We start from the raw sequence: 25146 nt of genomic DNA, 5'->3' as shown, positions 1-25146 counted from the left end.
TTGGATTCGGCTGAATTCGGTTCTATTCCGTTCCGAAATTCGGTATGTTTTTAGTACACTAACACCCATTTAGTACACTAAGTCACTAACACCCATAAACTACCTATGAACCACTAAACCGAGGCCCCCCCACATCGCAAACCCTATAATAACATTATTTAACCCCTAATCTGCCGATCGGATATCGCCGCAACCTACATTATAGCTATTAACCCCTAATCTGCTGTCCCTAACACCGCCGACCCCTACATTATAGTTATTAACCCCTAATCTGCCCCCCCCAACGTCGCCGCAATCTAACTACAAGTATTAACCCCTAATCTGCCGACCCGATATCGCCGCCACCTACATTATAACTATTAACCCCTAATCTGCTGTCCCTAACACCGCCGACCCCTACATTATAGTTATTAACCCCTAATCTGCCTCCCCCAACGTCGCCGCAATCTAACTACAAGTACTAATAGTTACATTGTAGCTATTTTAGGATTTATTTTTATTTTACAGGCAACTTTGTATTTATTTTAACTAGGTACAATAGTTATTAAATAGTTAATAACTATTTAATAACTACCTAGCTAAAATAAATACAAATTTACCTGTAAAATAAATCCTAACCTAAGTTACAATTACACCTAACACTACACTATCATTTAATTAATTAAATAAATGACTCATATTTAAAACTAAATACTTACCTGTAAAATAAACCCTAATATAGCTGCAATATAACTAATAGTTACATTGTAGCTATTTTAGCATTTATATTTATTTTACAGGCAACTTTGTATTTATTTTAACTAGGTTCAATAGCTATTAAATAGATATTGACTATTTAATAGCTACCTAGTTAAAATAATTACAAAATTACCTGTAAAATAAATCCTAACCTAAGTTACAATAAAACCTAACACTACACTATCATTAAATAAATTAACTACAAGTACCTACAATTATCTACAATTAAATAAACTAAAGTACAAAACCCCCCCACTAAATTACAAAAAATAAAAAACCACTAAATTACAAAAAATAAAAAAATATTACAAGAATTTTAAACTAATTACACCTAATCTAAGCCCCCTAATAAAATAACAAAGCCCCCCAAAATAAAAAAAAATGCCCTACCCTATACTAAATTACAAAAGTTAACAGCTCTATTACCTTACCAGCCCTGAACAGGGCCCTTTGCGGGGCATGCCCCAAAGAAAACAGCTCTTTTGCCTGTAAAAAAAAAACACAAGCCCCCCCCCCACATTACAACCCACCACCCACATACCCCTACTCTAACCCAAACCCCCCTTAAATAAACCTAACACTACCCCCCTGAAGATCTCCCTACCTTGAGTCGTGTTCACCCAGCCGGGCCGAAGTCTTCATCCGACGGGGCAGAAGAGGACATCCAGACCGGCAGAAGTCTTCATCCAAGCGGGGCAAGAAGAGGTCTTCCATCCATCATACAAGTACCAAAATACAAACAAACACTAAATTACCAAAAATAATAAAATATTACAATAATTTTAAACTAATTACACCTAATCTAAGCCCCCTACTAGCTATTAATATAGCTTCAATATAACTAATAGTTACATTGTAGCTATTTTAGGATTTATATGTATTTTACAGGCAACTTTGTATTTATTTTAACTAGGTACAATAGTTATTAAATAGTTAATAACTATTTAATAACTACCTAGCTAAAATAAATACAAATTTACCTGTAAAATAAATCATAACCTAAGTTACAATTACACCTAACACTACACTATCATTAAATTAACTAAATAAATGAATCCTATATAAAACTAAAGACTTACCAGTAAAATAAACCCTAATATAGCTGCAATATAACTAATAGTTACATTGTAGCTATTTTAGCATTTATATTTATTGTACAGGCAACTTTGTATTCATTTTAACTAGGTTCAATAGCTATTAAATAGATATTGACTATTTAATAGCTACCTAGTTAAAATAATTACAAAATTACCTGTAAAATAAATCCTAACCTAAGTTACAATTAAACCTAACACTACACTATCATTAAATAAATTAACTACAAGTACCTACAATTAAATACAATTAAAAAAACTAAACTAAAGTACAACCCCCCCCCCCCTACATTACAAAAAATAAAAAAATATTACAAGAATTTTAAACTAATTACACCTAATCTAAGCCCCCTAATAAAATAACAAAGCCCCCCAAAATAAAAAAAATGCCCTAACCTATACTAAATTACAAAAGTTAACAGCTCTATTACCTTACCAGCCCTGAACAGGGCCCTTTGCGGGGCATGCCCCAAAGAAAACAGCTCTTTTGCCTGTAAAAAAAAACCCACAATCCCCCCCCCCACATTACAACCCACCACCCACATACCCCTACTCTAACCCAAACCCCCCTTAAATAAACCTAACACTACCCCCCTGAAGATCTCCCTACCTTGAGTCGTGTTCACCCAGCCGGGCCGAAGTCTTCATCCGATGGGGCAGAAGAGGACATCCAGACCGGCAGAAGTCTTCATCCAAGCGGGGCAAGAAGAGGTCTTCCATCCATCAGAAAAGTACAAAAAAACAAACAAACACTAAATTAGCAAAAATAATAAAATATTACAATAATTTTAAACTAATTACACCTAATCTAAGCCCCCTACTAGCTATTAATATAGCTACAATATAACTAATAGTTACATTGTAGCTATTTTAGGATTTATATTTATTTTACAGGCAACTTTGTATTTATTTTAACTAGGTACAATAGCTATTAAATAGTTAATAACTATTTAATAACTACCTAGCTAAAATAAATACAAATTTACCTGTAAAATAAACCCTAACCTAAGTTACAATTACACCTAACACTACACTGTCATTAAATTAACTAAATAAATTAATCCTATATAAAACTAAATACTTACCTGTAAAATAAACCCTAATATAGCTACAATATAACTAATATTTACATTGTAGCTATTTTAGCATTTATATTTATTTTACAGGCAACTTTGTATTTATTTTAACTAGGTACAATAGCTATTAAATAGATATTTACTGTTTAATAGCTACCTAGTTAAAATAATTACAAAATTACCTGTAAAATAAATCCTAACCTAAGTTACTATTAAACCTAACACTACACTATCATTAAATAAATTAACTACAAGTACCTACAATTAAATACAATGAAATAAACTAAACTAAAGTACAAAAAAAACAAACACTAAATTACAAAAAATAAAAAAAATTACAAGAATTTTAAACTAATTACACCTAATCTAAGCCCCCTAATAAAATAACAAAGCCCCCCAAAATAAAAAAATGCCCTACCCTATACTAAATTACAAAAGTAATCAGCTCTATTACCTTACCAGCCCTTAAAAGGGCCTTTTGCGGGGGCATGCCCCAAAGAAAACAGCTCTTTTGCCTGTAAAAAAAAACACAATACCCCCCCCACATTACAACCCACCACCCACATACCCCTACTCTAACCCAAACCCCCCTTAAATAAACCTAACACTACCCCCCTGAAGATCTCTCTACCGTGTCTTCACCCAGCGGGCCGAAGTCTTCATCCGATCGGGCAGAAGAGGACATCCAGACCGGCAGAAGTCTTCATCCAAGCGGGGCAAGAAGAGGTCTTCCATCCATCAGAAGTCTTGATCCAGGCGGCAGCTTCTCTGTTCATCCATCCGGAGCGGAGCGGCAGCATCCTGAAGACATCCCACGCAGAGCATCCTCTTCTTTCTTGATCCGACGACTAGGTGACTGTACCTTTAAGTGACGTCATCCAAGATGGCGTCCCTTGAATTCCGATTGGCTGATAGGATTCTATCAGCCAATCGGAATTAAGGTAGGAAAAATCTGATTGGCTGATTCAATCAGCCAATCAGATTCAAGTTCAATCCGATTGGCTGATCCAATCAGCCAATCAGATTGAGCTCGCATTCTATTGGCTGATCGGAACAGCCAATAGAATGCGAGGTCAATCTGATTGGCTGATTCCATTGATTGGCTGATTCCATCTGATTGGCTGATTCGGGTCGGCAGATTAGGGGTTAATACTTGTAGTTAGATTGCGGCGACGTTGGGGGGGCAGATTAGGGGTTAATAACTATAATGTAGGGGTCGGCGGTGTTAGGGACAGCAGATTAGGGGTTAATAGTTATAATGTAGGTGGCGGCGATATTCGGTCGGCAGATTAGGGGTTAATAAAATAATGCAGGTGTCAGCGATAGCGGGGGCGGCAGATTAGGGGTTAATAAGTGTTAGATTAGGGGTGTTTAGAGACTCGGGGTGCATGTTAGGGTGTTAGGTGCAGACTTAGTGTTTCCCCATAGGAAACAATGGGGCTGCGGTGTTAGTTTTTTTTAGCCGAAACTCCCATTGTTTCCTATGGGGAAATGCCGAATTTTAACGAGCTAATTCGGATTTATTCGGAGATACGGCAGCTATTTCGGATTCATTCGGTAGATTCGGAAGTATTTTAATTCGGAAATCCGAATCGATCCGAATCTCCGAATTTACCGAATTTCCGAATTAATCCGAAACGAACCGCACATGTCTAATTTCTTTGTGTGGGGGATTTCAGTGTTCAAGGCCTGCCCTTTGGGCAGGGTGAGAGGGGCACCTGCTCAGGGCCCCGCACTATCAGGAGCGTGGGTATAAGAAGGTGAAATGTACATTCTGTATTTAGTTTATGAAGAAGTGTTTATGGTATCAGGAGGTGTAATACATAGTGTTATTATTCTTTATATAGATAACACGGAATGTTGGGACAGGGGTGGGCCACACAATGGGTCGGGCATAAGGGGGAGGGAAATAAGAGCTCTGGGCTTTGGAGCTCTACATATTTGTATTAGCCAGGGCCCCACAAATGCTAAGGGTGTCCCTGCAGTGTTCCATATTGTGTAAAATATACCATGTAATAGGCTATTATTCTTGGTTACCAATGTTCATTTATGCACCACATGACCTAAAATGACAACTTTCACTTAGTTGTCTTTATGTTGAACTAACAAATGAGCATTCCTCTTTGTCCAGTGTTGTTAATGGAGGGCCATATAAATATTCTACTGTATGGGACCTAATCAGTTTTCATTATAAAGGAGCAGTTCATACTTCCAGCTGCAAAAAGAAACAAACTTTTTAAAGACTTAAAACCAATGTAATTCTGCATGTACCAGTGCATCAGAAGGAGGTAGAAAACCACGCTTGGCTTTTGACCATTCCTGAGGATTAATTTACAGCTGGGTTGTTTAATTTAGCTGTTAAAGGGACACTAAACACTAAATAGATTTCATGCACCTCCCTCTAATTATGGGTGCCGCCATTTTGGAACTTAGGTTTCACTATCTGAAGGAAAGTAGCTGAATAAGTGCAAACACGTCAGCAATGGAAAGCAATGAAAGTTAGATTTCAACATGAAGGCACCCAATGACTAGAGAGAGGTGGGAATATCTTTAATACTATGCTTATAAAATGGGGATTCTATTTAAGACCTCTTTAAGAATTTTCTGCCACCTTCCCCACTTTTTATGCTTAGTTTTTAAAGATACACTAATGTCATGATTCAGACAGAACATGAAGTTTAAAAAAAACATTCCAGTTTTGAAATTAAACACAGTATTCTATAATGCACACTGTCCAAGGCTCAGTCTCCTATTAATGGTGTGCAAGAGTTTATAGTAGAGATGTGCATTCGGATTCTTCGTTAGGATCAGAATACAGAAGAAGGCGCTCGATCGTGACATTCGTCTCTTTCTTCAAAGCCAGGTTTTTTCTTGTGAAAGTGTAACAAGTGGATTTGCACAGATCTTAGTGTGTTGAACTTTCACAATAAAAAAATCTGTTTCCAAAAAAGAGCTGAATGTCACCTTTTTCTGCATTCGGATCCTAACAAAGGACCTGAATGCACATCTCTAGTCCATAGTATATAAATTTATCTGGCTGATGGCTGACAACCGAGACTTGCTTTCTGGGCATCTGCCTTCATATGGTAAAATAATGATAGATTTGGAGTCAATATTGAGGATTTGGATAGTTCTGTTTTATCAAATGAGAGTTACCCCATTGCATCATTTTAGACATAACTGCAGATAAAGACCTTATAATAAAATTATAAAAATGAATAATATATACATTTGTTCTTAGCTGAATCAGAGGATGCCAATGAACACATGTTGAAAAAAAAAAATTCTACAGTTAGAAAGCTACAGGATTTTGTGGAATCTGATAATCTTTTTATGTATTTGTTTGTTACTTTTTTGTGTGTTAATTTTGCAGTAATGCCTTAAATTTTTAAATGAATAGCTAGTTGAAATTGTCATCCACTAAAAGCTCTTTTTATGTAAAAAAATAATAATAATATATATAGTTTTCGTTGGTAACAAAAAACAAACAAAAAACAAAGGCTCTATTTCTGTTTAAATTAAAATATATATATATGTTTCCCCCCCCCTTAATATTACCAGTAGTGAAAGGGTTACTTTGGTTAAATTATTAATGAGAGATTTGCATTCAGAACGGATCTTAGCATTTTTCATTTGCACAAGAGAATACTAAAAGCAGCCTTCTACTTCTGGATTTCGCAGTGAATGAAACTGCAGAATGCACATCTCTATTATTAATTTATGTTTAAGGATGGAGTTGCTTTACCTGTCCACAAGATGTCACTCTGGCATTGATAATCTCCACTGTGTGACAAAAGAATTTATCAACTGAATACTTTTCCCATGATGCTCAGCCATCTGATATGCTGGCTGAGCATCATGGGAAATATAGTTCCAAAACCTCTGGAGGGCCAAGTTTGAGGATGTCTGATCTAAAGGCCCTTGTGCTTGGGAGATTCTTTAACCCCTTCATGACTGATGTACCCTGTATGTTGCACGGTTGTTAAAAAGTTTACTACAGCAGCTTTGCTGACAGAGGCAACGGTGTGCTAGTACTGCATGCCTCATTTCTACAAGGAAGGAGATATAGAGTGTTCTTGGGAAAACCTGAGCTATTTCCGGGACATCTGGTGGGATATGTGAATGACCGCTGATGTCAGCAGTCATTAAGTAGTTAAGAAATCTATGGAGAACTATGAAGGCCCTGTTGGAATTCTCTTAAGGCAGATTTTACCTTGATGCATACATTATAATAGTAATTGCAAAAAAATATAATTTATGCTAACCTGATAAATTCATTTCTTTCATGGTGGTGAGAGTCCATGATCCTTTGCTCCTGTGAATAATACTCCTGACGACTAGGAGGAGGAAAATATGTATACACAAACTACCGCCAGCAAAAAACACAATTAAAATAGAAAATAATGGGTGGGGCTCGTAGACTCTCACAGCCATGGAATAAATTAATTTATCAGGTAAGCATAAATTATATTTTCTTTCATAAATGTGGTTAGAGTCCATGATCCATTACTCCTCAGAACTAATACCCAAGCTGTGAAGTCCACCAGACTTACACTATTCCAAATAGATTAGATGATTATTTTATAGTCTTCTTTTAAGCAGAAAAAATATATATACAATAATATTTAATGTCCAGAAACAGTTGCCTATCTATTGGGTACTTGTAAAGTGCAAACTAATCACCCGTGAGGGTCTCAAGGCGCTATGAGAGGGGGGGAGAGGGGGGCTAAGGGAAGATGATTCAGTCGAAGAGCCAGGTCTTGAGGTCCTTCCTGAAGTTTGTAAGGGAGGTGGATTGTCTGAGGTGCAGCGGGAGGGAGTCTCCTATAGTAGAAGGATTTTCCTCCAGCTGTTTTTTTCTTGATGCGGGGGATGATTGCGAGTGCTTGGTCAGCAGAGCGGAGTTGTCTGGAGGGGGTGTAGAAATTGACACAGTGGTTGATGTATTCAGGACCGATGTTGTGGAGGGCCTTGAATGCATGGGTTAGGAGCTTGAAGGTGATTCTCTTGTTGACGGGGAGCCAGTGTAGGTTCCTTAGGCGTTCGGTGATGTGGTTTTGGTGAGGGATGTCAAGGATGAGTCTGGCCGAGGTGTTCTGGATGCGTTGGAGTTGTTTCTGGAGCTTGATGGTGGACCCAGCGTAGAGTGCATTGCAGTAGTCCAGTCGACTACTGACGAGGGCGTGGGTGACAGATTTTCTAGTTTCGGTGGGGATCCACTTGAAGGTTTTTCGCAGTAGGTGTAGTATGTGAAAACAAGTTGAAGAGACGGCGTTGACTTGGCGGTTCATGGAAAGTGATGAGTCGAGGATGACGCCTAGATTTCGTGCGTGGTGTGTTGGAGTTGGAGGGTGTCCGAGGGCTGTGGGCCACCAGGAGTCATCCCATGCAGATTTGGTGGGTTCCAAGGAGGAGGATTTCGGTCTTGTCAGTGTTGAGTTTGAGATGGTTGTTGTTCATCCAGGTGGCGATTGCTGTAAGTTGTTCGTGGACGTTGTTCTTGGTGGTGGCGGGGTCTCAGGTGAGTGAGATGATTAACTGGGTGTCGTCGGCGTAGGAGATGATGTTGAGGTTGTGTTGTCGGACAATGGCGGCGAGGGGGGCCATGTAGATGTTGAAGAGGGTGGGGCTAAGAGAAGAGCCTTGGGGTACGCCGCAGCTGATTGCTGTGGGATTGGAGGAGAAGGGTGGGAGTCTGACTTTCTGGGTTCTGCCGCTGAGGAAGGAGGTGATCCATTCCAGGGCCATATTGCGGATGCCAGCATTGTGTAGGCGCATGAGGAGGGTGCTGTGGGCTACAGTGTCGAATGCAGCTGAGAGGTCTAGAAGGATGAGGGTGGCAGTCTCTCCTTGGTCGAGCAGGGCGCGGATGTCGTCTGTGGCGGCGAGGAGGGCGGTCTCAGTGCTGTGATTGCTCCTGAAACCGGATTGGGAGGGGTCCAAGATGTGGTTGGTCTCGATGTGGTCAACAAGTTGTGCGTTGATGGCCTTCTCAATTACTTTGGCTGGAAAGGGGAGTAGAGAGATGGGGAGGTAGTTTTTAGGATCTATGGGGTCAGCTGTGGGTTTCTTCAGCAGGGGTTTCAGCTCTGCATGCTTCCAGTCTTCTGGGAAGGTGCCAGTTTCGATGGAGCAGTTTATGGTGAGGCAGAGTTTGTGGGCGAGGGTAAAACCCGCTTTGTTGAATATGTGGTGTGGGCATGGGTCTGAGGGTTCTCCAGAGTGGATAGATTTCATGATTCTGAGTGTGTCCTCCGTGGTGAGGGGGGATCCAGGTAGTCTGTAGATGGTGGCGGGTGGTGGGTTTGGGTGAGGTGGGTCGGCGGTGAGTGGTGAGTTCTGGAGCTCAAGGCTGTCATAGATGTTGATGATCTTGCGGTGGAAGTAAGTAGCGATGTTGTCGAGAGAGGTCATGGGAGGGTGGGATGTCGTTAGTTTCACTGTTGGGTTTGGAGAATTCCTTGATGACTGTGAACAGCTCCTTGCTGTTGTGGGTTTTGGCGTAGATTCTGTCTAGGATAGCGGTTTTCTTTGTGGTTTTGATGAGGTGGTGACGGCTTCTTTGTAGACGGATTTGTCTGAGGGGGACTTGCTGGATCTCCATGTTCTCTCCATGTACCTGAAGGACTTACCTATGAAAAGCTCATTCAGAAGAAGCAAAATAAACAAAATGGTAGAATTTAGAAACAATATGTAAGGAAGACCAAAAAAAAAATCTGCTTTGTAAATTTGATCAACAGAGGCCTTATTCTTAAAGGGCCATGAAGTAGCAACTGATCTGTTAGAATGGCAGTTATCTATCTAGAAAGAGACTGACCGCCTCCAAGAAAGCTTTATAAATCAAAAGCAAAAACCAAGAGGCTAACAAAACAGTAGTAGTCTTCTGGCCATTTCTGGAACCAGAAAAATTAATAAACAATCTAGAAGATTGTCTAAAATCCTTAGTAGCCTGGAAATAGAACTTCAAAGCTCTGACCACATCCAAATTATGGAGAAGCCTCTCTGTGGAATTCTTTGGATTAGGAAAAAAAGAGAGAACAACAATATCACAATTGATGTTAAATGCAGAAACCACCTTAGGCAAAAAGATAAACTTAGTTCTCAAATATGCCTAATCCTGAAGAAAAAGAGGATAAGGATGCTCAAATCAAAGAGCAGGCAAATCAGAAATTCTTCAGCAGAACAAATAGCCAAAAGAAACAAGACCTTCCAACCCTCCAGGACAAAAGATGATGTGATATCCCTTTAAGACTTTCTGACTATCAGCACTTCCTCCTATTTAAGGAAGTGCTTTTCCATTACTCAGTGCCTGAAAATTAAAGTGGATTCTCTCATCCTGTGCTACTGCTCTTTCCAAGCAGTTTACTTTTCCCTTTCAGGTCATAAGTATTTTATTTTTTGAAGGCTGTTTGTATCTCAAAGTTTGCTGCACTTCTTTCCTGATTCTTTTGGACTGATACTTCTAATCGTATCCCTACGCTACCGGAACTCTATCGCACGCGGCTGAAGCCGCACTCACACAAGCTGCTACCGGAACGCCGCTCTCTACTAATCTCTGGATTAGCACTTACTCTGCTGTTATTACCGCTCTCCACGCTACACCATCGCTCCTGGGAAAATCTGGTCTTGTCACCACGCTGGTTTGGGTATCGTATTGTATACAAATCATAAGGTTTCCAAAAATAACGTTAAGTGTTTTTACTTACCTGAGGTGTATTACACTGAATTAACCTCCTCCTTGCTGGTCAATATTGCGTGTGTGCTGGAACTTTGTATATATATTTTAGAGTGTTTGTATGAGTGCGTGAAACTTAAGGAAAGATATTTTAACATTACTTTATCTAGAGTTGAACTCTATCACTTCGTTTCTTATCCTGAATATAAAGGATTTTTTCTCAATTTTTCTTTTTTGACAATATTAATGAATCATTGCTTATATTATAGAGACTTAATAAGTATCTCTCATAAGATTTATTATTATCATTCATAGAGGTTTAATCCATACTTTTCATTTCAATTACTAAAAGTAAATGCTCACCTTGTACATGCTAGTAGAACAAGTTATATTTACTAGCTGTTTACAAGAATAGAGCTACATTCCATTTATTTTATTTTTTATTAAATTTTCTCTGAAGTTTGGTGAGACAAAATTATCACAGAATTTTCAGGCCTCAAAAATAAAGTTTATTTTTTTTTATTATTTGGAAGATGGATCCAAATGAAATTAAAAATGAATTTTCTAATATTCATCAAAAACTAGAATATCTTGCTAGAGCGTTAACAGAGGTACAAACTGAAAATAAAGCTCTCAAAACCTTAATAAAAGATTGTATGTCAGGGAAAGAAGCAGGAATTGCTGAACCTCACATACAATACCCACAACCCTTCTTTGGCAAGCGCAGCGATTTCAGGGATTTTAAAAGTGCATGCAAACTTCTTTTCTCACTTAGACCTAAAACATACCATAGTGAAAGGATAAAGGTCTGTACCACTATTTCCTTCCTCCAGGGGGAGCCACGCTCCTGGGCCAATAGATTCTTTGAAAGTGAACATCCAATATTAGATTCGCTTGAAGAATTTTTTCTAGCTATGACTGCCTTGTATGAGGATTCCCACACTCAAATAACAGCTGAAAATAAATTAAGATCTATGAGACAGGGGAAAAGAAACATTGAAGAATATATTACTGAATTTCAAATGTGGATAGATGACTCTCAATGGAACGAGATCAGCTTAAAGAACCAATTCAGATTGGGTCTCTCTGAATCCCTTAAAGATGAATTGTCACGATTAGAGATGCCTGACACACTGAATGGGTTGATGAAATTAAGCACCACTTTGGACCGAAGGTTACGTGAAAGAAAGGCTGAAAGAGCTTCCTATGAAGTTGTGCCCAGACGTTCCTATCCCTGTTCTACAACCATGGAAAAAGCTGTTTCAAACCAGGTTCCTATGGAGATTGGAACTATAAGGGGTCCTCTAACCCCAGAAGAAAAAACCAGACGCAGATTAGAAAATCTCTGTCTTTATTGTGGACAAAAAGACCACTCCGTCACAAATTGTCCATCTCTATTGAGACAGAAAAAGGGTAAGGGTAGTTTCAATCACAAAATTTTTCACATTACCCAAAATCCACATCTCACTCTCACCTTTTCTTTACAGTGGGATCAGAAAAACGTGCGATCTAACGCTTTGATTGATTCTGGGGCGTCAGGAAATTATATAGATATAGCATATGTTAAGCTCAATAAAATTCCAACTGTTGTCAAAACACAACCTGTTTCAGTTAAACTTATTGATGGTTCTATTATACAACAGGGCCCCATTACCCATCAGACAATCCCTTTACTCATAACAACTGACCAAGGACATTCTGAATATATTACTTTTGACCTCATACCTATCTACATGCATACTATCATCTTAGGATTTAGCTGGTTACAAATACATAATCCTCATATTGACTGGTCATCACCACAAGTAAACTTTGACTCTGACTATTGTTTAAAGACTTGTTTTCCATATCAGGTAATCTCTACTATAGAACATGAGCTGCCTCAAATTTATCAGGACCTGGCAGAGGTGTTTGACCTCAAGGAGGCAGAAAACCTCCCACCACATAGGGAATGTGACTGTCCCATTGATTTAATACCGGGATCTCAAATACCACATGGAAAGATTTACCCTCTTTCACAAGAAGAATTGGTATATCTAAGATCATATTTAGATGAAAACTTGCGAAAAGGGTTCATCTCACACTCAACATCCCCTGCTGCTGCAGGACTGTTTTTAGTACGCAACAAAGATGGAACAATAAGACCTATTATTGACTACAGGGCATTGAATGAAATAACAATTAAAAATAGGTATCCTCTACCTCTCATACCAGAGTTACTAGAAAGATTAAATGAGGCCACGATCTACTCAAAATTAGATCTAAAGGGCGCTTATAATCTTATTCGCATAAAGGAAGGACACGAATAGAAAACCATTGAACTTACCCGTCGTAAGTTTTGGTGGCCAGGGATGAATAAATATATTTATGATTACGTCTCTAGGTGTGAGAATTGCGCTAGAAATAAAATTGAACATAAAAAACCCATAGGGTTACTCAGACCTCTGCCCATTCCAGATAAACCATGGAGTACTATTGCCATGGATTTTATAGTGGAGTTACCTGCATCACAACAATATAACACTATCATGGTAGTAGTCGACCATTTAACAAGACTGGCTCATTTTATTCCACTCAAGGGATTACCAACTGCCATGACTACAGCTAAAGTATTTCTTGATCAGGTTGTAAGACTACACGGTTTACCCTCTAATATTATTACTGATAGGGGTACCCAATTCACCTCTTCCTTCTGGAGATCTTTGTGTAAGCTACTGAAAATTGATCATCGCTACACTACTGCTTTCCATCCACAGACAAATGGGTTGACAGAAAGACTGAACCAGACCATTGAACACTTTTTACGTTGTTATATTTCACATTTACAAGATGACTGGCTAATTTACCTCCCTATGGCAGAATTTACTCATAATAATTCATTGTGTTCCTCAACCAAAACATCCCCCTTTTTCGCAACTTATGGGTACCATCCTAACACTATAACCTTGTCCCACAAAACAGTGAATTCCCCTTCAGCTTTAGATTTTTCTTCCAAACTTCAAGATCGATTGAAAGTATTGAAAACACATCTAGCTGAGGCTAAGGAATACCAAAAGAAATACTATGATCGGAAACATTCGATTGGACCTGAATATAAAATAGGTGACTTAGTGTTACTCTCTACTAAAAACCTCAAACTTCAGGTCCCTAGCAAGAAATTGGCTAACCAGTTTCTGGGACCTTACCCTGTAGAGCAGATAATAAATCCCAATGTGGTCAAGCTCACATTACCCAAGGATTACAAGTTTCATCCCACCTTCCATATTTCATTATTGAAACCTTTTCATTCAATGACACGCACGGCAGTTGATCTTCCGCCTCCTATCTCAGTGGATCTTCAAGAGGAATTTGAAGTTGAATCAATACTGGATTCTAGGATTCGATGACAAAGATTGGAATATCTCATCAGATGGAAGGGTTATGGTCCAGAGGATGATTCCTGGCATCTTCATTCAGAAGTTCATGTCCCTCGTCTGGTGAAGTCATTTCATCATCTTTACCCCCTTAAACCTGGTCTGGAATCCCCGGGGGTGATTCCCTGAGAAGGGGGGGGGGTGTGATATCCCTTTAAGACTTTCTGACTATCAGCACTTCCTCCTATTTAAGGAAGTGCTTTTCCATTACTCAGTGCCTGAAAATTAAAGTGGATTCTCTCATCCTGTGCTACTGCTCTTTCCAAGCAGTTTACTTTTCCCTTTCAGGTCATAAGTATTTTATTTTTTGAAGGCTGTTTGTATCTCAAAGTTTGCTGCACTTCTTTCCTGATTCTTTTGGACTGATACTTCTAATCGTATCCCTACGCTACCGGAACTCTATCACACGCGGCTGAAGCCGCACTCACACAAGCTGCTACCGGAACGCCGCTCTCTACTAATCTCTGGTTTAGCACTTACTCTGCTGTTATTACCGCTCTCCACGCTACACCATCGCTCCTGGGAAAATCTGGTCTTGTCACCACGCTGGTTTGGGTATCGTATTGTATACAAATCATAAGGTTTCCAAAAATAACGTTAAGTGTTTTTACTTACCTGAGGTGTATTACACTGAATTAACCTCCTCCTTGCTGGTCAATATTGCGTGTGTGCTGGAACTTTGTATATATATTTTAGAGTGTTTGTATGAGTGCGTGAAACTTAAGGAAAGATATTTTAACATTACTTTATCTAGAGTTGAACTCTATCACTTCGTTTCTTATCCTGAATATAAAGGATTTTTTCTCAATTTTTCTTTTTTGACAATATTAATGAATCATTGCTTATATTATAGAGACTTAATAAGTATCTCTCATAAGATTTATTATTATCATTCATAGAGGTTTAATCCATACTTTTCATTTCAATTACTAAAAGTAAATGCTCACCTTGTACATGCTAGTAGAACAAGTTATATTTACTAGCTGTTTACAAGAATAGAGCTACATTCCATTTATTTTATTTTTTATTAAATTTTCTCTGAAGTTTGGTGAGACAAAATTATCACAGATGAATACATGCATAGGTTCAAAAGCAGGAGCCTTCAAAACTCTGAAAACCAAATTAAGAGAACATGGAGGAGAAAATAGTTTAATCACAGTCTTAATCCTAACTAAGGCCTGGATAAAACTATGAAACTCTAGAAATTCAGCAATCTTTTTGTGAAACAAGACAGAATAATCTGGGGAGCTGGTTTTTAAAATGAGAAGCCTTCAGATCTACTTTAGAAAGACCCCACAGGTCTACAATCTGACTAAAGACTTCCAGATGAAGAAACCATTCCCTGGATGAAGGGATTGCTCTCTGCTCACACCTGAGTTTGGAAAACCTCCCTCATCGCTAGGGAACTGCGAGTTCCCCCTTGATGATTGATGTAAGCAACTGCTGCAATACAGTCTGGCTGGATATGCAGATAAATCTCTTTTTTTCAGGATAGGCAAGAACTGATGGGCCCCTGAAAATTGCACTAAGTTTCCAGAATATTTATGGGCAACTTCACCACTCGAAGTAACCAATCTCCTTGAGCTCTCTGGGACCCCCAGACTGCACCCCAACCTAAAAGACTTGCATCTGTTGAGACCAATTTGGGTGGACAATTGATGCCCCAAAACAAAAGGCCAATGATAGATCCACCAAGAAAAGGAATAGACTTATTTTAGCATACAAAGCTGAAGAAGCGTCATATGAAACCAAACAAAAGGAATCACAACTTCATCCTTCTCTGTTCTGTCAAAGAAACTGTCATGGAGTTGATTAATACACCCAGAGAAATAATCCTGGACTGAGGGCACAGAGAACCTCTTGGAAACTTTAGGTTACAACCACGCTCTTGAAGAAACAACAAAAGTCTGATGGTATGAGATATTGCTAAATGTAAAGATGGAGCCTGTACCAAGATATTGTTAAGGAAGGATCCACCAAAATACCCTGAGCTCTTATTACAGATAAGAGAGACCCTAGAACCTTTGTAAAGATTCTGGGAGTGGTGGCCTGAAAATGATGATACATGTGTATAGGAATATGAAGATAAGCATACTTAAGATCTATAGAGGACAAGAAAGGTCCTCATTGAACAAGAGGAAAAATAATCCAAATAGTCTCCATCTAGAAATAAGGACCTCTGAGAAACTTGTTTCAAGTTTCCAAATCCAGAACAACTCTATAAGTTCCTTCTTTCTTGGGAACAATAAAGAGGTTGGAATAGAAACATTGACCCTGTTCTAACTAGAACTATTACACCCATAGATTTCAGATTAGAACTTGACTGAAAAAAAGGCTCTTGCCTTTACAGAATTCTTTGGAACATGAGACAGAAGAAAGCTTCTGTATCCTTGGGAAATAATGTTCAGAACCCATGGATCTGGAATAGAATAAAACCAAGCTCTCTGAATAAGAGGTGTAATATGCTTGTGCCAGAGGATCTGGATTGTGGACCACACCCTCATACAGACTTGGTAGTGGAAACAGGCTTCTTGGGCTGTTTAGTCATGTTCCAATTAGGGATAAGCTTCCAGGAAAAACCCTGTTTTAGTAAAGAAGAGGAGGACTTCTGGGTCATAGATTGCCGAAAGTAATGAAGATGGTTAGAAGCCCGAGAATTAACCTTTGACTTCTTATTCTGAGGGAGAAATGCTCCTTTCCCCCCAGTCACCGTAGAAATTGAGACATCCAGAAATGACAGAAAAAAACACCTTTCCTTTAAAAGGAAGAGACAGAAGTCTAGATTTAGAGACCATGTCAGCAGACCATGATTTACACAAGTTTTTCCAAATCAAAACTGCTAGTGCCATATTCTTAACAGAGTCACAAATGAAAGCATTAGTTGTCTTCAAGAGTTTTAATTGAATAGAAATCTCTTCACCAGCAGACTCCTCAGAATGCTGCTGAAATAATCCCTCACACCAAAGGGTAGAGGCCGCAGCAACACAAGCAATCCTAACTGCTGGCCTAAAAATAAAACATGCTTGCTGAAAAAGCCTTTCTATCAAAAGACTATAATTTCCTATCCATAGGGATTTTAAAGGAGGAACAATCCTCAAGTACAGGTACCAAAGAAGAAATAGCCCCATCCACTTTAAGATTTCCAAAACTCTAAATTTGAAGCAGGCCAATGAAACATTCTTTTAAACCTTAGAGTAGGATTAAAAAAGGATACCAGGCTTAGACCATTCTTAGAAATGATCTCAAAGATAAGGATTAAAAAAGGATACCAGGCTTAGACCATTCTTAGAAATGATCTCAAAGATAGCATCAGGAACTGGAAATACTTAACAGAAGCGTTACCTGATAGGCACCCATACGGCACCCATACTACTGGGCTTTCCATAAGCAGAAATAAATACTTCCAGTAAATAGCCAATCCAATGCTGTACACGTGATAGCAAAGGTTCTAAATATATGGAGTATAACGTTGAACCAACAGGAAGAGGCTAGGGCCTAGTCCCTGTGACATCTATGGCAGGCCTGGGACTAACTCACATAGGGTGTTCTTGTGCCACTACCCATACTCCCAAAACATCCGTTTGTCCAAATAGTAGGTCTCTGAAGGGAAAATGGGCCTCAAATTGGTCTGAGAAACTTATAGCGTACTTCTAAGTATGAAATTCAAAGTATATTATTTTCCTTATAGTATAATGAGTGCCCCATCTCTCCCCAATAAAGTTTTGCTTTCCAGTAAACTTTATTACTGAGGGCCTGATATTCAAAACCTTGCAGCTTAGGTGACATGATCTAAGAAGTCTCGTAGGTAAAACGAGGCCCTTAAAAAATTTAAAAACACATTTTATTTTGAGAAACGTTTATGTTGCTATGTAGTGCTCTTTATGTGAAACAGAGACTGCTACATTACAATACAATTCTAAAATAAATCCCAAAGATTTTCTGTGATTTCTCTCCATGTCAGCGACGTTTTGAATACCAGGCCCTTACTGTGAAAGGCAACAGGTGCAGACCAATTATTTATTTTATTTTTGAGAATTCCTGGGCTGATGGCAGCACCTGGGAGCAAGGTTTTCCATCCCAACCTGTTTTATAATGTTGCCTAGGTAAGTAAGCTTGTGTATTTGTAGCAAATGCTTTAAATTAATATCATATTATGTAGTAACATTCATTAAAGAAACTAATTACCTCTGTAATGGTTAACTAAAAATGTGATTGTAATCAAATTTTATTTTGAGCCTTTATCTTTAGCATAAGTGTGATTACAATATGATGTAGATACAGAGAGAGAGAGAGAAGCGCTCTACCAGGAACAAACAACAGCTCAGTAGCTTGTTCTATGGCGAATTACCACCTGGGAGCAGCCTCTGTTAGAGCAAATTTGCCTTTTACAAAGGTGAACTTTTCTGAAGTATATCAGTCTGATCCTGCCTAACAAGGTCAGTCCAGCCCCGAAATATCAGGCAATTCTCCTCTGAACAAGGAACATGGCAACCCCAGACGATCGTCTGAGCTGTTGTCCGTTCCTGGTAGAGCAGTTTTCTCTCTATATGCATTCATATTATCAACCTGGGGAAGTCTCCTTAAGGGCGATGGGTAAACCAGACGTTGACTCCTTGCCCAATGAGTTTAGAGAGATATGGCTGCACCTCATTGACAAGGCCCCACAGAAGGCCAAAACGATCATTTGCCTGGTATGTTGGGGCTGGACTAACCATACTAAGTGGGATCAGACTGATTTACTATAGGAAAGTTGTTCTCTGTGAAAAGCATAATTGGTCTAAAAAGGCTGGTAACTCGCCATTGAACAAGCTACGGAGCTATTGTTTGTTCCTGATAGAGGGCTTTTCTTTCTGTATGCATTTGTATTATGACCCTGGGGAAGTCTCTATAAGAGTGATGTGGAAACCAGATGTGTACTCCTTGTACAATGTGTTCAGAGGGATATGGCTGCACTTCACTGACGAGGCCCACTGTCTTCTGGGGTTGCCATTTCCCTTGTTTAGAGGAGAATTACCTGGTATTTCGGGCTGAATTGAACTTACTAGGCAGTCTCAGACTGATATACTTCAGGAAAGTTCTTCTCTGTGAAAAGCACAATCAGGCAAAAAGATGCTGCTCCTATGTGGTAGCTCACCATAGGAGAAGCTATTGTATGTTCCTGGTAGAGCGCTTCTCTTTCTGTTTGCATTTGTATGATATGATGCCCCCTGCTTTAACCCCTAGGTGTCATTAGGACGTTCCATGTTGTCCTAAAAGCGATGGGTTTAAAGCCTTTAGGATGGCATGGAACATCCTAACTTTTGCGACGTCCTGCTCCCCCTCTTCTTGTAGAAACTCCAGTTGATTCAACTGGGGGACGTGCCTAGCAATGCAGGCAGTCAATCAGTGCCGTTTGGAGTCATGTGCCGTTTGGAGTCACGTTTCAAACTTCAATGGTTGCCTCTGTTCTGAAGGGGTTAAATTATATATTTCATATAATAAAAGTTGACCATTTGCACCATAAGAATAAATATGAGCAAGGGAACAAAGTTGGTGTTTATAAATATATAATACACCAATTATGGTGCACGGAAAATAAAAAAAACTAATCAGAAATTATAAGAAAAAAGGTATTTTTATCCAGCACACTCCCTAGTGTTTGAGGGTGAAACGCGCGTAGATGAAGGGATGCAAGGGAGGATCAGCTGGGCCCCTTGCTGTCAGTGATACAAGGAAGTCCAAATAGTCTGTGATGGGATATTTCATCTAGGAGTCAGAGCCCTACCATACACCGGTTTGAGGGATGTGACGCTTAGCGGTTTGTGGATCTACATCTGAGCAAAACATGACATAATACCTATACCGGACTGCACAGTATGATGCTGACAAAAAGGTAAACTGTTGTATCGAACAACCAGGTCCGAACACTCTAGCAGGAATAAACCGGAGAAGCAGGTATGATTATACATTTTGGTGTCACTACACTAAAGATACAGTCAACTACTGTGCAGGTTATAGCAGTGAGGACAAATCATGGCAGATATGGTTATGTATCCGGTGCCGTCACACTAACAATACTGCACAGTAGTACTTTTCTTTACTGCTTTCCACTCTGCTGGCAATATTTGTATGGACTGATTTTAGCTTGCAGGTGTTGCACTATAGGGCATCTGCTCAGTATGTTCTACTATGAGTAAAGGATGTACTTTTTTTGATGCCGCATCACAGCATATACTAATTGTCTTTGATTGACAAGAGACTTTCTAGGCTTCTCTATGATTGGATGTTGCCAATACCTAGTAATCTATTTTGGATAACTTGTAACCCTATGAGTATATTTTGTGTAGGGGGTGAATAAATGTGTAATCTTGATGCAAATTGCCACTTATGTCTGTTTTTTGTTAATTATGCTTAATGGGAAAGTGCTGGATAAAAATTACCTTCTTTTCTTATAATTTCTGATTATATATTTAATATATTACCATCATAAAGATGTGCAAACATGGGGGCGGAGCTTGGCTGCACAGCATGATGGTCACATGCTAGCATAGCTGCTAGGCCCAAATCCTCCGACCGGCAACATATACACAACCAAATTGGCTAGAATTGGCAGTAAAGGTGTTGGCAAGGCAGGCTAACATAACAGGCGTCAGGGGAACACAGAAAAAAGCTCAGACAAACTCAAATAAAAGGCCAACGAGCAAACCAGAAAACATGATACGGCAAGTAGGCCGCAACCACGAGCGTGTGAAGCATCTATCCCCCAAACTGACTACTAGCACGGAAAGACCTGCCCACACAAAAGTCCGGTAACGGCAAAACAGGAGCAGAAGCCGCAACTTGATATCAGAAGGGGAAAGTGTCAAGTGAAGGCAGAAACTGAAATATGGAAGATGCCACAGCAAAGTAAGGTCGTGCAATAACCTGGGGGCTTTTGAACTTTAATAACCAGCTCTGATCAGAGCAACAAACCACTGCACAAACCCCCCAGGGATAAAGCACGAATAAATAAAAGTCCAAAACAAGTAAGACACCACACAATACTGGGCTACACGGTCTTACATTTCAACAGCACTGTTTGGCTGATCATATTATAACTAACAGATTACAGGAGCACTGGGTTCCAATAATAACCAGCACTGCCAACAACAATTGGCCCAACAGAGACTGTGCCAGAGAAACACTATAAACTGGCTCAAGGAGGAATGCCAGCTAAAAGGGCACAAAAAAAACAGACACCAGCCAGGTCAAAAATTATTAATCAATACTTAAAAACACCTGAAACAACACTACAGCAGACACCTAGCATCCCCACACTTAACGCAACAGCAGCCATGGCAGAAGAAAAACAAAATACTGTCCAAACAAGCCAGGGTCACTCTTCAGAAATTACAAGAGATGATTTAAAATTACTGGCATCCAAAGAAGATATCAAAACAGCTATGGCAGACATGCATAACATGTTCCAAGAAATTAAAAAGGACTTAAAAACTTAGACACTATGGTCACAACATTGTAAGAAAGACACAATACTGCGACACAAGATATAGTACACTTATCACAACAGCTATATAACCAAGAAGAAACCATACAAAATCTACTGCAGAAAGTAGAAGATCTTGATAACAGGGGACGCAGGGACAATCTGCGTATCAGAGGGGTCCCAGAAACAGTCCTACCAGTAGCTTTATCAGGTTCTCTACAAGCCCTATACAGAGCCATCAAAGGCACCAGCTTGTCACCAGAAGTAATAATGGAAAGGGCACACAGATCCCTGAGGGCTAAACCCCTCGCCAAGGCACCACCTAGAGATGTAATTGTCAAATTACCAGGATAAAGAAGAAATAACGAAACACGCCAGACAGAAACCCCAACTTACACACGCAGGATCCCCAATACAGGTGTTTGCAGACCTATGCCCCGCTACACTCCAAAAACGCAGACACTACAATTCATCACTGCAACTTTGAGAACACACAAGATCCCCTATAGGTGGGGTTTTCCAGTTAGCATAATAGCTACGAAAGGGTACAAAACAGCCATCTATAAAGGACCAGATGACCTTGACAATTTCTGCAAGAGCCTGCGAATCCGTATTACACAGCCCAAAGGAACTTCTGCACCAGAAAGTAGACAAAACGCAGAAGAAAACATACATAGAAAAGAGATCTCAGCAGAATCTTGAGTAACCTCAACAACTTCTTTATCAGATGATCTACAAGACAGAAGGGAAAAAAAAAAAAAACTGTTTACCAATCTATTCAAAACTTTGTCCCCAACATCTTTGCAGAGAACTTTTCTGGACTCAACTGAGGTAAAAAAGAAATGTTTAAACAAATGTTACTCATAATTGCTTTTTCCTTAGTTATATCTTAAGTTATGTGTCCCAGTTGATATGTTTAAGATACCCATTGTTTATATAGGTCACCAAAACAATTAATAACCATTGTAATATGGGTTAAAATGTCATGTTACATCTGCCACACTTAAAGGGACACTGAACCCAATTTTTTTCTTTTGTAATTCAGAAAGAGCATGCAATTTTAAGCAACTTTCTAATTTACTCCTATTTTCAATTTTTCTTCGTTCTCTTGCTATCATTATTTGAAAAAGATGGCATCTAAGCTTTTCTTTGGTTTCAGTACTCTGGACAGCACTTTTTTATTGGTGGATGAATTTATCCACCAATCAGCAAGGACAACCCAGGTTGTTCACCAAAAATGGGCCTGCATCTAAACTTACATTCTTGCATTTCAAATAAAGATACCAAGAGAATGAAGAAAATTTGATAATAGGAGTAAATTAGAAAGTTGCTTAAAATTTCATGCTCAATCTGAATCACAAAAGAAAAATTTTAGTTACAGTGTCCCTTTAAAGGTACATGAAGGCTTATTATAGTCATAGGATTTTTATACAACAGCCATATTACACTTGCTAACAAATATCTACCGAATCAGGACCAACATAAGGTATTGAAAAAAGTATCACAAAAAAATACTAGAACACGGGAAGGGACTGTTGTTCATGGGAGGAAACCTTAACCTACCTCTGGATCCAGCAATAGACACGCCAAGTGGGTCTTCCAGCATACCCAAAAAAGATTTAAAATCTACTCGCTCACAATTGCAACAATTTATGGTTCATGACACATGGAGAGCATTACACCCCACAGATAAAGATTTTACTTTTTATTCTCATCCACATAATACATATTCCAGGATAGATTACATTTTCTCAGACCCAGCTAGCCTCTCATTAATTTACAAGGTCACAATCTAACCAATCGCATGGTCCGACCATGCACCAGTGGTATGTGACTTCAACTGGCCTAAAAAACCAATACTTCCCTTTATATAGAGAATGGAAGACCATACACTAAAAGACCCTATACATAAAATAGAAATAGAGAGAGCGTTGACAGACTACTTCCAACTAAACACTCAAAAACCGATGATTACAAAGGCACTCAACACAAAGATAGTACAATTATAGCTGAAACCCTGAGACTGTATTACTCCTCATTATATAACTTACAATTAACACACACAAAAACACAGGATGACACAGACAGACACAGGGAAACAAACGACATGGAGAACTATTTATCAGATATCAAAATTCCGACATTAGAACCTGAGGATACAAAACGATTAGAATAACCAATTACAAATGAGGAAATAATGAGAGCAATAAAAGACACACCAAACGGAAAAATCCCCGGACCAGATGACTTTGGCATTGCCTATTGCAAAACATTTGTAAACCTACTAATACCACACTTATCTAATATGTATAATAACCTACTGGTAGAAGGCGGCTTACATCAAACATGCTAGAAGCACACATAATGATACTCCCTAAACTTGGTAAAACACCCAATAAACCAGAGAACTTCCGCCTCATTTCCCTTCTAAATTCGGACATTAAAATCTATGCAAAAATCATAGCCAATCGAATAAACAGTATTCTCTCCAAACTCATCAACCCAGACCAAGTGGGATTTGTCCCAGGCAAAGAGGTGAGAAACAATACCCTCAAAACTCTCCAACTCATCACACACGCTCAAAACAATAACATTCCATTGTTACGCACATCTACAGACGCGGAGAAGGCCTTTGACAGGGTGGCATGGCCATTTCTGAAGAGCCGCCCTATCAAAGATGAAGTTTAGCCACCGCTTCATTGAAATGATCTTTGATCTGTAGACAAACCCAACTGCTAAAGTGAAAGTTAATGGTCTTTTGTCAGATAGCTTCAAGATTTGAAATGGTACAAGGCAGGGCTGCCCACTCTCGCCAATCTTATTTGCAATAACTATAGAAATTCTGGCCTTAAAAATAAGGGGAGACACAAAGATCACTGGAATAAATTTAGATAATACAGAACATAAACTGGCAATTTATGCAGACAATGTCTTACTCATATTCACGACCACAGAAACCTCCCTTCCGAGAGCTCTACAGATTTTTAAAGAATACAGAAATTCTCAAACTTTTTATTAAACCATAATAAATCTGAATTCCTAAATATAACAATTCCAAAGGAAACATTGTCTCAGATAACATCAAATTGCCCACGGAAACAACAAAAAGATAAAATGAAATACTTAGGCGTATTTATCTCAGCTGACTCTGATATAGTATTCCAGGCCAATTACAAACATCTTGAAAAACACTAATAACCGATCTTTCTAGCTGGAAATCCAAAAATCTATCATGGCTAGGTAGAATCAGTGCGATAAAAGTGAATGTCCTACCTTGTATATTGTATATTCTGCAGACACTTCCTATACCCATTCCATATGACTACATAACAAAACTACAGACTCATATAGAGACTTTCATATGGAGCTGACTAAAACCAAGAACACAAAAAAATGTATTATACCTACCAAAAGAAAGAGGGGGCCTGGGGGTCCCTGATCTAAATACATACAGACAGGTCATAATAATACAACGACTGGTAGAATGGTGCACAAATGATCCAATGAAACATTGGATCCAAATAGACAAATCCAACTGCATATAAACAATCCAGGTCAATTGGCTTGGGTACAAAAACAAGAAAGATCAAAGTTAGTAGATAAATATCCACTACTGAAAAAACTCTTCACTACCTGGGATAAAATAATAAGTACATCTACACACACATATCTACTCTCGCCTCCCCAA

This window comes from Bombina bombina, chromosome 3 (assembly GCF_027579735.1).
Source record: "Bombina bombina isolate aBomBom1 chromosome 3, aBomBom1.pri, whole genome shotgun sequence".
Lineage (NCBI taxonomy): Eukaryota > Metazoa > Chordata > Amphibia > Anura > Bombinatoridae > Bombina > Bombina bombina.
The sequence above is the reverse complement of the archived record's forward strand: the minus strand, read 5'-3'. Positions refer to the sequence as shown.